Below are 15,069 nucleotides of genomic sequence, written 5' to 3'. Positions count from 1 at the left end.
ATCGCAGTTTTGATTCTGTGGCTCCAGTTCCACATGGCACCAAGGTGCTGTGTACTGTCCATTCTTGGGTTTTTGGGTGCTGTACCTATTGCCAATAGGTGGGTCAAACCACTGGGGCTCTTCTGAAGTCCTCCCTAAATTTGGACCAGCTTCAGCTCCAAATCCGAGTTTTCAGAGAGCCCAGGGTGAGGCTCGCCTGCCACAGTAGACACGTTGGCTAACGGGTTGCACTGCAGCACCCACTCGGACAAGGGCACCATCACGATGCCACCGTTCTTCCTCTGCAGGGGCGGACCCGTGGACAGTCAGCTTGGCCCCCAGCACAGCCAGCTGCCTGTTCACTCTCTCGGCCCCTGTGAGGAAGGTGTTCAGCCCTGGCTTTGAGGTCAGAGTCATCTCCTCTCTGGGTTTGTGTGAATGGAGGAGCCGCAGCCCTGGTCTGGGTGGTGTGTTGGCCCTGGGTTTCCGGGTTTGGAGGAGTATCTTACCACCTAGACCCCCACCTAGGGCTGAAGAGTTCAGGGGCTGTGGACCGTGGGTTTTGGGGGCAGAAGATATTTAACCTGGCGTTTGAGGAAATGGAGGGAGAAGAGGCTCAGGTTCAAGGGCTCCTGGTTTGAATCTCTTGCTTTAGGTTTGAGGGCCAGGGCAGTCTCTCACCAGAAGCTGCAGGATATCATCAGGAACATTGCGAGTGTTCTTGCACATACCCCGGGCAGCTGAGTGGGAGAAGATGACAGGTGCCTGTGACACTTGGAGGGCTCGCCGTGCCGCAGCATCCGAGACATGGGCCAAGTCCACCATCATGCCCAGGCGGTTCATTTCTGCCACCACCTTCTGCAGGGACAGGATGGGGAGAGGGCATGAGGGCTGCATTTATCTTGTGTGTATTTATCTGTAGGGAACAGGCAGGGCTGTACATTCATGTGGGGCAGGGTATGGAAGCCGGGTCCTTACCTCGCCAAAGCTGGTGAGCCGACTGACATTGCTGTAGAAGGGGTGGATACCCTTTGCTGAGCTCTGTGCTCTGCAGGATGGCCAGGAGGCAGTCTGACTGGTGGCCATGACTTGGCTACAAGAGCGTAGAAAGAGGTTGTGTCGAACCGTCTACACCTGCAACTCCCTGATGCAAGAGGAGGGACCCAAACTGGGCTGTGCCTGGCAGTAGGAGGGCCCTTCTGGGGATTCAGTCTTGTTCTGCAAACCTCCATTCCCCTCCCAACCCCAGGTTCAGGGCTGGATCCCAGGGATAAACTTGCTTTGGGCCCCAGCGTGATCTTGGGCAGATCCCTGCCTCACTGGGCCCTTACCATCTGCACTGTGCTCACCAGGGCGTGTTGCAGGTGTGGGTGAGTGTCACGTAGCGCACACCCAGCGCATAGAAGGTACGCAAGATGGAGAGGCTCCTGTCCAGTGAGTGGCCGCCCTCCACACCAATGAGGCTAGCCAACTTCCGGGTATTGTTGAGAGCTGGGGGCAGGTAGGTCAGATGATCATTTTCAGAGGCAGGGGTAGCTAACTGAAGTCCCTAACACCTACCACGACCAGTCTCTTTACCATTTTGTTTTGTTTTTTTGGCCGTGCCACGCAGCATGAGGGCTCTTAGTTCCCCCACCGGGGATCCAACCCGAGGCCCCTGCAGTGGAAGCGTGGAGTCTTCACCTCTGGACTACCAGGGAAGTCCCCCGGCTACCTTTAACTGAGGTCACAAGCTCCAGCTCAGAATAGGAGGCACACATGGGGCAGATGAGGTGAACTTGCTCCAGGGTGAGGCGCACAGCATCGCGTTCGTGGGTCCGGCATGGGACGTAGGCTCACCAGAACTGAGGGAAGGCAAGGGCTTAGTTTGGGCTTTGGAGCTCCTTGGGCTTCTCATAGCCTCCTCAGCTGGCACAACACTCAGTGTGCCCAGAAGTCCCATGTAATGCGTTGCTTTTTCTGTGGTACTTGGATGCCCGTCAGGTTGGCTCACTGTGACCCCTGTTCCCCCAGCATCCATGGCATGGCACTTTCTAGGTCACTATGGTAACTTAGTTCCAATGTGACTAACCTGTGGTCTCTGAGGCCCCCAAACTGCCCCACATTCCCCAGCAGCCATGGTGGCACCTTGTGTGTCCCTGGGCACCCACGAGATCATTTTTCAGCCTGTCCACGCTGGTCTGGCCATGGCTGAAATTGCGCAGATTAACATCCTGTAGCCCGTGGTGGTAAAACAGCCTCAGGACCAGGGGCATGTCGTTGTGGCTGGAGGGAGGTCAAGGCAAATAGGTGGGCTCCTTAGGTCTTGGGATGAGGCAGGACACATTGCCTGGCCTGGGCCAGCCTGTGGGTCCCCCACCTCCCACTGTCACACAGACTATACTAGGAGCAGCTGAGGCCTGGGCTGAGGGGTTCCCACCAGGGAGGGGATGACAGAGAAGGGGAAGGGCATCCATAGATGATGGAGAGGACATCCAGGGGTGGTGGGAGGGAGCCTCCCCACTAGCTCTGCATGCTCCGGACCTCCTGCCCTGCCCGGGGCCAGGCTAGGCCCCCAGCGGCCCCCAGCAGCCGGCACACACTGCAGCCACCCGTCCACGAGCGGGAAGTCCCGCATCAGGGCCCGCGTGCGCTCCCGCGGACTTGGGGTTCTGGAGGTGCCCGGCGTGGTCTTCACGGGTAACCGGCCGCAGCAGCAGACCCAGCGGGAGCAGCAGACACAGCAGAGGCCGCTGGCTGAGTGCGCGGGGACCATCGAGGCGGGCAGAGGCGGGTCTGCGAGGGGCGGGCAGTGGGGTTCTGCCTGTCGACACAGGGCACCCAGCGTCGTGGCCTCGCGAGGGGGGCGGTTTGAGGGAGGGGATACAGAGTCACAGGACCCTCGCAGAGAGCCGCGATCCGGGAAGCCCAGCAGCCACAGGGCAGCAGTGCCCTCCCGCCCCCTGCTCACAGGCAGCTCCTGCGGGCTAAGCTGGCCTCTGCGGAGAGCCCACTCGCCTCCCATCGCGGGTTCCCTCCACCCCTGCCCCTCTTCCCACTCCCACTGCTCCGAGGGGGCGCCCTAGGTTGCTCTCCCCGGCCTGTAACCTTCCTGTCCAAGCTGGGGTGCTTCTCTCAGAGGGCCACCTTCAGCCCGAGGCCTCCCGGGAGCACACCTCATCCCCATCTGCCTGCAGCCGGCCCCGCCCACCCTGAGGGCTGCGTGCCAGTGCCTCTGTGGCCACAAGTGCTCTGGGCTCCCGGTTTCCCGGGACTGGGCCATGAGGGCTTGTGTGGGGGAAGAGATAGTTTCTGGAAATGGGGGGGTGGGGGGTAACCATGTGAGCTCTGGATTCAGGAAGGGGTCCTCTGCCCCCGACCTTCTCTCTCCACCTACTTGACTCCCCAACCTGCATGACCATTCTCTGGGGACTTCAACTAGCGCCTGGGAACTATCAGGAACCTCCCCCACTTCTGTCAGCCAGCCTCAGGAAAGAGCGCCCTCAGGAGTCGCTACACCTCCCCAGGGCCTGAATAGAGGGACTTTGGGGATGTGAACTGAACGACCTTCTGGGGAGAGTCAGCGACCCTTTTACTCAACAGAGCAGGAAGCCAGTCAGCAGGCTATTTGAGTGGAAGGAAATGAAGTGATTTCCATGGCAGCAGAGTCCCCACCGCAGCAATCTTCCTCCCAGAGCTGCTGGCTGACCTTCTGGCCAGGATCCCTCCTACCTCAGCGTGGAAGGCCCGGCCTCGTGGAGAAGTATAGGTTCTGAGGAAAGACCTGGCACCTGGGTTCTGCTGCTACACTTGCCTTATCTCGTGGCCCTTGTGGCTCTAGCTTTCCCAGAAACCTCAAGGGCTTAAGTGCCTGTGCTTACTCAGAGGCTGCACGCCATTCCCCATTGCCAGCCTCAGGCCCTCCCCCTAGCTGCCTCCTCTAGAGACCCCCTCTCCTCAACACACACACACACACACACACACAGACACACACACACACACACACACACACACACACACACTCACTCTCTCTCTCTCTCTCTCTCTCTCTCTCTCTGGGGATGTGCCTTCTCACAGAAGCTCAACCACAGAGATGCTTTAGGGACTGTGCCCAAACTCCTTCATCCCCAGCCTCTCAAGTTTTTGCTGTGATCCCTGGCACCCCCTGGAGCTGTTCCACCTTTGGAACCTTTCCCAGGTGGCAGGAGTGCCTAGCACAGGGGTAGTGACCTAAGTCTGAGCACTGGCGACCCTAGAAATGTGTTACACACAAACATTTTATTGAGCAGTAAGGGACCCCACTGGGGACAGAAAGGGCTGGCAGTAAAGGAGCATGTGAACCTCGGGGCAGGGTGCATGCTGCTTGACTCTCCATCCTGTTCTTGCTTCAGGGAGCAGGTCCACCATGCTCCAATCGCCGGTTTTTGGGTCTGGAGCAGCCCAGCTCTTCGTCCGAACTTTCTGAAGAGTGCTTTCGTTTGGGCGCACGTCTGGGGACTGGCTTCACTGCTTCCACCTTTGCTGGTGGGGCCAAAGGAACATCCCCGTAGGCCCGGTAGCCACCAACCAGGCAGTATGTCTCCCCATGCCAGCCCAACTGCGTTTCTCCACACCCTCGGTAGAGGACATGGTAGTGCCCGGGTGTGGGAGGACAAACGGGAGCCACTGCTGCTGCAAAGAAAATCAGAACTGATCAGTCACTTGTGCTGTGCACAGTCTCCTGCCACAATTTCCCCCTCTCATGTCTCTCCCAGTTTCTGGCTGAAGACCTTTAATCTACTTGACATCCAAAACACAGCCTTGGCCCATCACCTCTATGAGTCCCTAGAGAAGGGACACTGGCTGCAAAAGCAATCCCTAGCGCCTACGGCTGCAGCAGATGAGGAAGTCTCTTCACCGTTTCCAGGGAAAACAGTAGAACCCGAAAGAAATTGCACTCATGATCCTCTCCATCTCTCCCTTCCACAACAGAGAAAACATTTCTTGCAGTCTGTCACTTCTGAGGCTTTAATGGAAATGTCTTTCAAGTTTTGGAAAGAAATAATCTAATACAAATTTGTTAAGAACCCCTCTCACCTTGGCAACCCCTCTTGGGCCCCAGTTATACCGCCTGTTTCAACCACACTGAACTCTAGCCCTCTGGTACTTTTATCTAGATTAGAACAAGGCTAAATACTGAGGCAGAGTGATCAGGAGACTCAGAACCGGGGTCTGGGTACCAAGTCTAGGCTCACATCAACGCAGCCTCCTGGGACACCATCTCCTCAGCCCTCCCGTCTCATTAGCACTTCATCACCCCCCCCCTTCATTCTTCCGGTCTTCCCATCAATATGGCACCACCCTGTCCCCGAGTACTCAGCAACTCAGTATGGGATGTGTCTGAGAGGACCGATAGAGATGTCTGCATGACAGCACAGAGGTGCCTGGGTTTGAAGGTGTGCTTCTAATTGTGGCCCTGTTCCTCAAACTGCTCCATTTACCGTTTGCCAACAAAAATGCACTTGTCTTTTGCTAAGAGGCCATTCAGGAAAGGGTCTGAATGGAAGCATCCTGTAGCCCAAAGGGGAAGGCTACATTATAAAGCTTAGAACCGTCCTGCACACTTGTCCAGGGATGACCTTTCACTTGTCCTCAGCAGTGAGCCCTGTGGGTCCCTGAAGGTGTCCCAGGTCACTGGTATTACTTACATGTGGGAGTGTGCTCAGTTGTACATAGTTGGCAGGCCCCACAAAAACATGTGCCAGCCAGGTGAGGTGGATTGTATCCCATACCTCCTGTGGAGGTGGCCGGTCTGGGTGTACCTGCTGCACTGCCCAGCCAGGGAACAGAGCACAGGGTTGAGTATATATAGCCTATGAAGTCAGACATTGTCTCTGATAGTCAGAGAAACTTCCCTACCAGTCCTCCACCAGATACGAATCTGTTTGGTTGTCAGTTACCATGGAATCTGTTACCGTGGAATCTGTGAGAAGGCCTGTGAGGGCATCACTACCCAGTGAGGTCATATATGGAACCTGTGACTTGAGGGGCAGGCTTCAGGAGGAGGGGCAGTTTTTTGGAGGAGAACAGGGTAGAGGCAGAGGTACTCTGCCTGGCCCCTCACAGCTGGGCCTCCCCACCAATGCTGTAGTCTAGTAGACACCCCAGGTGGGGCGTGCTGGTGGTCTGGCACAGCCCCAGGGGCCACAGGAGGGCAAGAGAGACCCACATTCTGTGATTGGCTTGAGAGGCAAGATTAAGGTAAGAGACAGCTAGGTTGTATGGCACTTAGCCTAAGAGGCAGAGATTTGTGTGGACAGGGGAATCAGGGAAGGCTCCTTTGCAGTGGGCCTGAAGGACAAGTGAGATTTGGACCCATGGGGAAGAGAGGGAAGACATTCCAGTTTGGAAGAATAAAAGCAAAGACACACTCTTCTCGACCTTGTCCTGCCCCCAATATAAATTCATCGCACCCTGAAATTTTTACAACTGAGGACTTAAAGAAACCAAGAGGTTAAGGGGCCTTCGCAGTGGTACACAGGTAGTGGAGAGGTGTTCTGCTCAATGGTTAGGTTCATGTCGGGGCTCCGGGTTTACAGCTGATAGGAATATGAGGACAAGCTCCTGCCATTTCAAACATTTCCAAGTGATACTGAGAGAGATGTTAAAGGTGCAAAATGCGGGTGCTGAATGACCTCACAAAGTGGGAATGGTGGGCCCATTTGAACATGAAATTGAAAACAAATTCATGACAAAAGGACATAATACAAAATGACAACATAATCACTCCAGGCCCCTCTCCCCTAGAAGTAAAAGTCATTAGAATCCTCTGTCTCTCCACCATGAAAGGATGAGATAAAGACTCAGCAGCAGCCCCCGTGAGAAACATGGTCAACAGTGTGAAGAGGTGTTACTCAGACGATTTGGTCCGCCTCAGAGAAGGAAAGAGACAACTCTGCCCTTAGCCTGATCAGGCCCACAGGAAGCAAGCACATTTGGGGCAGCCTCTGATAGTGTGGCAATGAGAGAGAACCTTCTTTAGGAGGGGGACTCCCTGTTGCCCGACCCCCACCCTGAAAAAGCAAAGATGGGACATTCGTTTAATGGGGCTGTTGCAGAGGCGTTGTTCCCAGGAGGTAGAGACTGCTTCGACTACCATTTTAGAGGTTGGGCCACCGTGGTTGAGAAGCACAGCACCTTCTCTTCCTAAACTGCTTGAATCAGCGGGTACACGTTAGGACAGACGAAGTCAGGCCTCATTGGAGCGGACTGCCTTTGGGAGTGGTAGAATGTAAACTGTGAAAGGGAATGCTCTGGAGGAGGTTTGTCATGGCAGGTGGGCCAGCATGAGACCATTCAGATTCTCCACGGCTCCAGAGATTACTTGACTGGGAGCATCCCTGTGATGTGGCGGGGGGACTCCTACCTTAACAGGACCTGGCTGGGCATCTGGGGAAGGCGGAATAAACGGTTTATTAACTTACGAGAGCGAGAGACTCACAAAAGCACCGAGAAAGACTTGTACCTGGATTCTTGAGCCAACCCTAAGAAAACTTATCTAGATCTGGAGTAGGGCTCGGGAGGCTGCACTTTTAAGCTTCCTGGGCAGTCCCACCACAGTGGTCCATGGATAGAGTGACCAAATTATTGTGAGTTCTTGGTTGCTTTGGGGAGTCAAAGTGGGCAATATTAAAAACTGCAGCAGGCATACGTATAAACAGGGAATATTCAAGGCAAACAGAGGTGTATAGTTATTCTGTGCATGAATCAGGTTTGGGAAAAGCTAGCCTGGTGGTTAAAGAACACAACCCTTATGACAGACAGACCAGATTCTGTCCTACTTACTTGTGTGATTTTTGACCAAGTTCTTTTATCCTTCTGACTGTTTCTTCATATGGAAAAGAGCGATGGCTGTACATTTAGCACAATATTCTCTTTTGGCAAAAGTTGCTCTGGGTCCATTTGTGTTCTCCGCAACTGAATCCTTTCCAGTGTGCAAGCATTTTTAAGTTGTTTGGTGAAGTATTACATTGGACTTTCAACTGTTCATTACTTTGGGCAAAGCTTATGTAGTGCTGCAGAGACTAGAACCCAGGCAGAGGTAGTGAGAGGATGTTATAAGCTTATTCTGCCGGTTGATACAAAAGTTTAACCTTTTCTCCTCTTCCTCCACCTGCCGCCAAGACATGAGAAAGAAGGCAGAGCCTGGAAATGCACACCAGGCAATACTTCTGTGTCAGTTTGCCTTTTATTCCTCTGCCAGTACTTCCCAGAGAGATTTCACCAAAAGTGCCTAAGCTTGCCATGGCCATTGTTGTGAAGGAAGTTTCTCTCTATTGCTAGTCACATCCCCTTTTCCTTCTCCTGGGGGCTTAATGGATGTTTGGGGGCAGGAACTAAAATTTAAACTAAAAGGTAAAAAACAAAAAAACAAAAAACAAAACAAAAGAAAAAACAAGTGTTCTTTTTGTAACATCTTTATTGGAGTATAATGGCTTTACAATGGTGTGTTAGTTTCTGCTTTATACCAAAGTGAATCAGTTATACATAAGTTCCTATATCTTTCCCTCTTGCATCTCCCTCCCTCCCACCCTCCCTATCCCACCCCTCTAGGTGGTCACAAAGCACCGAGCTGATCTCTCTGTGCTATGCGGCTGCTTCCCACTAGCTATCCATTTTACGTTTGGTAGTGTATATATGTCCATGCCACTCTCTCACTTTGTCATGGCTTACCCTTCGCCCTCCCCATATCCCCAAGTCCATTCTCTAGTAGGTCTGTGTCTTTATTCCTGTCTTACCCCTAGGTTCTTCATGACATTTTTTTTCTTAAATTCCATATATATATATGTGTTAGCATACGGTATTTGTCTTTGTCTTTCTGACTTCCTTCACTCTGTATGACAGACTCTAGGTCCATCCGCCTCATTACAAATAGCTCAATTTCGTTTCTTTTTATGGCTGAGTAATATTCCACTGAATATGTGTGTCACATCTTCTTTATCCATTCATCTGACGATGGACACTGAGGTTGTTTCCATCTCCTGGCTATTGTAAATAGAGCTGCAATGAACATTTTGGTACATGACTCCTTTTGAATTCTGGTTTTCTCAGGGTATAGGCCCAGTAGTGGGATTGCTGGGTCATATGGTAGTTCTATTTGTAGTTTTTTTAAGGAACCTCCATACTGCTCTCCCTAGTGGCTGTACCAATTTCCACTCCCACCAACAGTGTAGGAGCGTTCCGTTTTCTCCACATCCTCTCCAGCATTTATTGTTTGTAGATTTTTTGATGATGGCCATTCTGACCGGTGTGAGGTGATACCTCCTTGTAGTGTTGATTTGCATTTCTCTCATAATTCGTGATGTTGAGCATCTTTTCATGTGTTTGTTGGCCATCTTTGGAGAAATGTCTGTTTAGGTCTTCCGTCCATTGTTTCATTGGGTTGTTTTTTTTGATATTGATCTGCATGAGTTGCTTATATAGTTTACAAATTTATTTATGTTTATATTTTTTGGAGATGAATCCCTTGTCAGTTGCTTCGTTTGCAACTATTTTCTCCCATTCTGAGGGTTGTCAGAGTCCAGAGTCTTGAGTGTTCCCCCAGTATCCAACTTGGACAAGTGTACAAATAGTGGTGGTCTAAATGATGTAGAGAGATGAATAGTGGAAGTAAGTATTGAAGGTAAAATTAATCGTTCAGTAACATCACATAATTAATTTTAAGTGTCCATGTTATACTTGGGCAGAGTTGTTCAGTTGGCAATTAGTTAAGTTTGTAAGAGACTCAGGAGAGAGAGATGTAAGTTTTAGGTCAAGATCTGTGATATATATGGTGGCTGGAATCACAAGAGTAGATGAGACCATCTATCAAGGGCAGAAGAGAGCTTCTGAGAAATACACATCTCTTGGCAGAGGGCAGAGTGAGAGTGCCCAGTGAAAGAGATAAGGATGTCCAGAGGCAGGAGGAAGAAGTAGCAGGTTAAGATGCTACTGTTGTGAAGGTGAAAGATTTTTCTGAGATGCCAAGTTTGATCAACAAAATCAACTATTGCTGAAAGGTGACAGAATGACCAAACAATATTCACTCAGTTTAATCACAAACTAAATGTTGGTGAATGCAATTCCAGTGCAGATAAGTAAGAAGAAAAGAGCAAAATTGTGTGAGTCACGAGGTACATAAAGATAAGAAAATACAGACAATGAGAATAAATACAAGTTTTGATAAACTGCACTGTGAAATTAGGAAGAGAGAAAAGGTAACTAGAGAATTACTTGGCATCAAGCAAGAGTAATTTTTAATGGGAGGGAGGCAGCTTTTTAATGGGAGGGGGCCAAAATACAATCGCTAAAGAGGAAAACCTTAACAATACCAATGAGGTGGGAAAATGAATGGAAGATACTGAGGAAGTGAGACTAGGTATTTATACACTATGTCGAAAAGCTCTTCTTGGACGTAAAGAGAAGAAGGTAGTTTGGGGTGTTTTTGCTTTATAGTCTGTGTTTTCTCTGTGAAATAAAAGTTTGATGGGAGGTGATGTCACCTCGAGATAGCACTCATCAAATATCCTATGTGCTTATCTACATTTTTCATCCTCCTTTGTAGTTCAACTGTTTTCCTTTGATTCGTTGTGGCCAGTGGCAAAGAAGCAGAATCAAGTGTATCACTTCTGAGCTGAGGTCATTAGGAGCCAGTGTCCCTCTTGTCTGGTCCTCTGCTATTGTGACATGGGAGGTCAAATAGTCCAGATGAGGTGGCTGCAAGATGGAACAGGACCATGTGATCTGTAAGTGCTTTACTCAGTAGAGAAATAACGTACTCGTATTTTCCACTGAGATTCCTGTGTTCAATAGATCTGCCTGTGAGAGCTCAGAGAGCATAGCGAAGGCTGAAATGACAAAGAGGGAGAGATGTTGGTAACAGATGGAAGGCGCCTGGCAGATAATATATTAAATGGTAAACAAAGCTGCTGGAGTAAGAGAGAGAGTATATAAGAGATGAGAAGAAGGCCAACTGTATGTAGTATCTGACGCTAAGGAGTGAGGAGAGAAACAACTGAAAACTAAAAATAAAAAGAATGATCAGAAAGAAGCTAGGTGGTATGCCAACAGAAATCATAAGATTGCTATAAAACATAAAGGAAGGTAGTTTTAAAAGAAGCACCATCTAATGGAGTCAGTTGTTTCCCAAAGGCAAAATGCTATGGGAACTGAAAATAAAGCATCTGATTGGATGGCTAAACTTTTATGAACAAAAGTGGAACCACTTCAGGAAAGTCATGGGAGAAGACGCTGTGTTACAGTGGGGAGAGTAATCAATATATTGTGAGGAAAGGTGCCTTCATTTGCAAGAAATGCCAATTAAGAAGTGAAGACAGCATTTAAAGGGAAGGGATAATGTAAGAAAATTAAAAAAAAAATTTAAGGAAACTTGAATAACTCGTAGACAAAGAGGGAGGTATTAGTGAAAGACTGAAAATCAGAGAAAGCTATCTTAAGTTGTTGTTATGGACTGAATTGTGTCCCCCGAAAAATTATATGTTGAAGCCCCTCCTAAGTTGACTGTAGAAGATAGGAGATAGGTCCTTTAGGGAGGTAACTGAAGTTAACTGAAGTCATAAGGGTGAGGTAATAATCTGACAGGGACTGATGGTGTCCTTATAAGAAGGGGAATAGATTCCAGAGATCTCTCTCCCTCTGCTCGTAGAGGAAAGGCCGTGTGAGGACACTGCAAGAAGACAGCCGTCAGCAAGCCAGGAAGATTGTTCTCACCAGAAACCAATTCTTATGGTATTCAGTACCTTAATCTTGGACTTCCACCCTCCAGAACTGTGAGAAAATAAATTTCTGCTGTGGAAGTCGTTCAGTCTATAGTATTTCACTATAACAGCCCAACCAGACTAATACAGACCTTTATGTACACTGCAATATACAGAAGCTAAACAGTGATTGTGAGCCTGAGATTACATCTTGAACAGAAGTGTAATGACCCTTGTGGTACTCACAACTTCACGAATTTTGTCAGAAAGATGTGAAAAAAAGTCAGTCAACCAACGGTTCTGATAGTGGATATTTTCTTTATGTGTTTGACATAAAGCAGTGTCTGACAGCCTCCCTGATACCCATCCGTATCGCAGTTTTGATTCTGTGGCTCCAGTTCCACATGGCACCAAGGTGCTGTGTACTGTCCATTCTTGGGTTTTTGGGTGCTGTACCTATTGCCAATAGGTGGGTCAAACCACTGGGGCTCTTCTGAAGTCCTCCCTAAATTTGGACCAGCTTCAGCTCCAAATCCGAGTTTTCAGAGAGCCCAGGGTGAGGCTCGCCTGCCACAGTAGACACGTTGGCTAACGGGTTGCACTGCAGCACCCACTCGGACAAGGGCACCATCACGATGCCACCGTTCTTCCTCTGCAGGGGCGGACCCGTGGACAGTCAGCTTGGCCCCCAGCACAGCCAGCTGCCTGTTCACTCTCTCGGCCCCTGTGAGGAAGGTGTTCAGCCCTGGCTTTGAGGTCAGAGTCATCTCCTCTCTGGGTTTGTGTGAATGGAGGAGCCGCAGCCCTGGTCTGGGTGGTGTGTTGGCCCTGGGTTTCCGGGTTTGGAGGAGTATCTTACCACCTAGACCCCCACCTAGGGCTGAAGAGTTCAGGGGCTGTGGACCGTGGGTTTTGGGGGCAGAAGATATTTAACCTGGCGTTTGAGGAAATGGAGGGAGAAGAGGCTCAGGTTCAAGGGCTCCTGGTTTGAATCTCTTGCTTTAGGTTTGAGGGCCAGGGCAGTCTCTCACCAGAAGCTGCAGGATATCATCAGGAACATTGCGAGTGTTCTTGCACATACCCCGGGCAGCTGAGTGGGAGAAGATGACAGGTGCCTGTGACACTTGGAGGGCTCGCCGTGCCGCAGCATCCGAGACATGGGCCAAGTCCACCATCATGCCCAGGCGGTTCATTTCTGCCACCACCTTCTGCAGGGACAGGATGGGGAGAGGGCATGAGGGCTGCATTTATCTTGTGTGTATTTATCTGTAGGGAACAGGCAGGGCTGTACATTCATGTGGGGCAGGGTATGGAAGCCGGGTCCTTACCTCGCCAAAGCTGGTGAGCCGACTGACATTGCTGTAGAAGGGGTGGATACCCTTTGCTGAGCTCTGTGCTCTGCAGGATGGCCAGGAGGCAGTCTGACTGGTGGCCATGACTTGGCTACAAGAGCGTAGAAAGAGGTTGTGTCGAACCGTCTACACCTGCAACTCCCTGATGCAAGAGGAGGGACCCAAACTGGGCTGTGCCTGGCAGTAGGAGGGCCCTTCTGGGGATTCAGTCTTGTTCTGCAAACCTCCATTCCCCTCCCAACCCCAGGTTCAGGGCTGGATCCCAGGGATAAACTTGCTTTGGGCCCCAGCGTGATCTTGGGCAGATCCCTGCCTCACTGGGCCCTTACCATCTGCACTGTGCTCACCAGGGCGTGTTGCAGGTGTGGGTGAGTGTCACGTAGCGCACACCCAGCGCATAGAAGGTACGCAAGATGGAGAGGCTCCTGTCCAGTGAGTGGCCGCCCTCCACACCAATGAGGCTAGCCAACTTCCGGGTATTGTTGAGAGCTGGGGGCAGGTAGGTCAGATGATCATTTTCAGAGGCAGGGGTAGCTAACTGAAGTCCCTAACACCTACCACGACCAGTCTCTTTACCATTTTGTTTTGTTTTTTTGGCCGTGCCACGCAGCATGAGGGCTCTTAGTTCCCCCACCGGGGATCCAACCCGAGGCCCCTGCAGTGGAAGCGTGGAGTCTTCACCTCTGGACTACCAGGGAAGTCCCCCGGCTACCTTTAACTGAGGTCACAAGCTCCAGCTCAGAATAGGAGGCACACATGGGGCAGATGAGGTGAACTTGCTCCAGGGTGAGGCGCACAGCATCGCGTTCGTGGGTCCGGCATGGGACGTAGGCTCACCAGAACTGAGGGAAGGCAAGGGCTTAGTTTGGGCTTTGGAGCTCCTTGGGCTTCTCATAGCCTCCTCAGCTGGCACAACACTCAGTGTGCCCAGAAGTCCCATGTAATGCGTTGCTTTTTCTGTGGTACTTGGATGCCCGTCAGGTTGGCTCACTGTGACCCCTGTTCCCCCAGCATCCATGGCATGGCACTTTCTAGGTCACTATGGTAACTTAGTTCCAATGTGACTAACCTGTGGTCTCTGAGGCCCCCAAACTGCCCCACATTCCCCAGCAGCCATGGTGGCACCTTGTGTGTCCCTGGGCACCCACGAGATCATTTTTCAGCCTGTCCACGCTGGTCTGGCCATGGCTGAAATTGCGCAGATTAACATCCTGTAGCCCGTGGTGGTAAAACAGCCTCAGGACCAGGGGCATGTCGTTGTGGCTGGAGGGAGGTCAAGGCAAATAGGTGGGCTCCTTAGGTCTTGGGATGAGGCAGGACACATTGCCTGGCCTGGGCCAGCCTGTGGGTCCCCCACCTCCCACTGTCACACAGACTATACTAGGAGCAGCTGAGGCCTGGGCTGAGGGGTTCCCACCAGGGAGGGGATGACAGAGAAGGGGAAGGGCATCCATAGATGATGGAGAGGACATCCAGGGGTGGTGGGAGGGAGCCTCCCCACTAGCTCTGCATGCTCCGGACCTCCTGCCCTGCCCGGGGCCAGGCTAGGCCCCCAGCGGCCCCCAGCAGCCGGCACACACTGCAGCCACCCGTCCACGAGCGGGAAGTCCCGCATCAGGGCCCGCGTGCGCTCCCGCGGACTTGGGGTTCTGGAGGTGCCCGGCGTGGTCTTCACGGGTAACCGGCCGCAGCAGCAGACCCAGCGGGAGCAGCAGACACAGCAGAGGCCGCTGGCTGAGTGCGCGGGGACCATCGAGGCGGGCAGAGGCGGGTCTGCGAGGGGCGGGCAGTGGGGTTCTGCCTGTCGACACAGGGCACCCAGCGTCGTGGCCTCGCGAGGGGGGCGGTTTGAGGGAGGGGATACAGAGTCACAGGACCCTCGCAGAGAGCCGCGATCCGGGAAGCCCAGCAGCCACAGGGCAGCAGTGCCCTCCCGCCCCCTGCTCACAGGCAGCTCCTGCGGGCTAAGCTGGCCTCTGCGGAGAGCCCACTCGCCTCCCATCGCGGGTTCCCTCCACCCCTGC

General features: G+C 51.8%; 2 pseudogenes across 2 annotated transcripts; both read right to left on the bottom strand.

Annotated features, from left to right (window-relative positions):
* Positions 1-134: 134 nt before the first annotated feature.
* Positions 135-2,983, bottom strand: LOC309799272 (dipeptidase 2-like; annotated as a pseudogene). The gene is made up of 8 exons: positions 2,859-2,983; positions 2,571-2,754; positions 2,075-2,244; positions 1,694-1,813; positions 1,329-1,470; positions 958-1,027; positions 661-837; positions 135-281 (listed from the first exon to the last, which is right to left on the bottom strand). The product of its transcript is annotated as a dipeptidase 2-like (transcript).
* A 124-nt stretch (positions 2,984-3,107) lies between these two features.
* Positions 3,108-15,047, bottom strand: LOC309799271 (dipeptidase 2-like; annotated as a pseudogene). The gene is made up of 10 exons: positions 14,923-15,047; positions 14,635-14,818; positions 14,139-14,308; positions 13,758-13,877; positions 13,393-13,534; positions 13,022-13,091; positions 12,725-12,901; positions 12,211-12,345; positions 7,364-7,386; positions 3,108-3,270 (listed from the first exon to the last, which is right to left on the bottom strand). The product of its transcript is annotated as a dipeptidase 2-like (transcript).
* Positions 15,048-15,069: the final 22 nt, after the last annotated feature.

The sequence above is a fragment of the Mesoplodon mirus genome, assembly GCF_964341445.2.
Source record: "Mesoplodon mirus genome assembly, chromosome: 3".
NCBI lineage: Eukaryota > Metazoa > Chordata > Mammalia > Artiodactyla > Ziphiidae > Mesoplodon > Mesoplodon mirus.
The sequence above is the reverse complement of the archived record's forward strand: the minus strand, read 5'-3'. Positions and strand labels throughout refer to the sequence as shown.